Genomic DNA, 2,730 nt, shown 5'->3' with positions numbered 1-2,730 from the left:
GCTGAGAGGATAACTTTTATGAGAATTGTTCTTCCAGCCAGGTTGAGCCAGGACACACCCCAGCTCTGAAGTTTCCCTCTTAGCTTCTCTATTAGGTTCGCCCAAATCTCAGCTTTGATCGATTCCTTAGCAAGAGGCAATCCCAGATACATGAAATGGCTCCAATTCATTTGGGCAGGGATGTCCAAAATTGAGGAGATTCTCTGAGTGATCTTCCTGGGAACGTTCCAGGTATACACCTGACTATTCCTTTTGATCTTATGAGGCTGAGTCCATTGGAGCCGGGTCTTCGACTGAGTCTCCTGGTGCATCTGCCAACTCGATAATACAAGGGATATGCCTTTGAATATGATCCAGGTGGATGTCCTGCTTACACAGTTGGAACTGAGTGGCCTGTAGATCTTTCTTGTAGTTTGACATGTCCTGGAGGGTCATTTCCATTCCCATTGAAAGTTGTTCCATGTCCTTCCCCATAAGGCTCTTCATGAGCCAGTATAAATAGAGAGTCTTCTTAAATTGCATGAGTATGCCCATAGTATTCCCTGGGTTTGGGATTACCTCTCAGCAGGTCTCCATTTCCTCTTTGGAATCCACCTCCTCCTTTATCTGTTCCTCCCAATATTCTAGAATCTTGTGAATGCCTACATCCGTCCTTACCTTATACGCTGCTGCCGCTTCACTGATGAGCCTTTCTACCGGCTTCCTCCCATACCTAGGTTCTGAGGTGCCCGGGTCAATTGAACAAGGCAACTCCTTCCCCCTTCCTCCTCATCCTCATCCACGGGCTGGTCTATTCATCTCTTTTGTTGTGTGAGCATGTTCACACATAATTCGCATTAGTTCACGGAATGTGTGTCCCAACGATTCCAGGTTGCTACTTCTTCCCCTACCCTTGAAATTCTAGCCACACTTGCCTTTGCCCCAGTGCCCCTCTGCCCAAGGGTGCTGCACCTCTCCTTTGCCTGAATTATTAGCGCCACTCACCTGCCAAGCGTTAGCCTTTCCACCTTTCTAGTATTTGCGTATCTCTCCTCTGCTCTCGGGGGTGTTGCCCTGGTGTCCGTCTCGAGTTTTACTTACGACACTCACCGCCCGCCCCTCGAACCAGATAACCAATACTCCCATTCTCATAACCTTCTCTTGCCCCTCTATCTTATGCATCCTCTGCTCCTCTCTGCCACTCCCAATTTCCTTCCCTCACACTGCCTTATCTACATTCTCCCCTCCCTCCCTGGTAATCCGGCTAGCCTGCTTAATTGCAGGTGGTTTCTCAAGGTCCTATAATTAGCGATCTCTTGCAGTGCTAGTTTCTAGCTCGGACCCAATTCCCTTCCCTCCTAGCATGCAGAGGTCTCCCCCACCTATTCCCCAATTCCCCTCCCTGGTCTAATCTCTCATTCCCCCGCCATGGAAACACATAGAAATCATTGCATTAGACGAGTGAGGCCAGATAACATACCTGGTGCCGATGCGAAGATGTCTTTGCTGGTCTCTCCTCTGGTATGCCACGTCGTTTCTCCGTCTCCCCGTAGCAACTCTGCTCATCCCACCACCCTGCGTGCCTTCATAATCTGCTTCCTCCATTCTCTGTCCCATCACCCCTCCTGTCCTGTCCTTCCCACCTTTGTTACTACCTTGGCACTCGCTGACACTTCTCCATTTCCCTCTGTCCATTGTCATGCCACCGCACCCATTGCCATGAGCATGTGGGATGCGGTGGATAGTACCCGTCCCTTAGTTGGCCTGACAACCATCTCTGACATACATCCTCAGACACACACCCCGATCAGGGGATTATATAAAACAAATATTAATATAAAGTATATTAAAGGTTTAATTTCAAGGATTGAGAATAAATTTACAAAATAGGTCTTTATCTATTTCATAAATTAGATTACAAATTTTGAATTATTTAATTATTATTAAAGTTATTGGTTGAAATAAATAATAAATTTTCATTCCTAAAGATATTATGTTGAAATTAATAAGTTAGTACTAGAAGTACATTGTAATACCTCATTATTATTACTCGATGTGTCATTTCGAGTTAATAAAAAAATGGAAATGAGTTAATAAAAAAATGACAAATATCTATAGCGAAATATGTTAATAAATCAGGGCTATTTTATGAAAAGGTTATTTTTATCATGATTAGGCTGATCAAACATATAATATCAAACCAAATACATATTTTCTTTTGATTTATCTTAATCACTTTGTAATTTTATACTTTGATTTTCTTTTGATATGCCAGATTTTATCTCTTCAACTTTATGTATTATGATCTTACTATATAAGTTAGGGAATAATACTACGTATAGCAAACTTGTGAGTGCAATCCAAAATCCATACTTCCAACTCAGTCAAATAGTTATGGCGTATCATCTCACCACTGCCACAAGGGTTTGTTGTTCACTTTCTTTTTGATATGGGGGCATTTTTGACTTAAATATGAGCTAGATACTTCAAACAACCACTATGAATTTTTTTCAATAATTTTTATTCACGAAACATTCAAATTTGCAACCTTCTTTAAAATAAAAATAAAAAATTTTCCGAGTAGTATAATTTCTTAATTAATGGTCCTTGACATATGCATCATCACTATTTCACAAATATGAAATTTTTTACTAGCACCTTTTGATAAACACAATGAAGCTTATATTAACTTACACGATAGATAAAAAGCGGTTGTTAGTTACATGTGAAGGGTGACCCTAGGTCTAATTA

This window comes from Pinus tabuliformis, chromosome 6 (genome assembly GCF_031772625.1).
Source record: "Pinus tabuliformis cultivar Carrire ecotype Pingquan chromosome 6, CPIR1, whole genome shotgun sequence".
Lineage (NCBI taxonomy): Eukaryota > Viridiplantae > Streptophyta > Pinopsida > Pinales > Pinaceae > Pinus > Pinus tabuliformis.
This window is presented reverse-complemented; position numbering follows the sequence as displayed.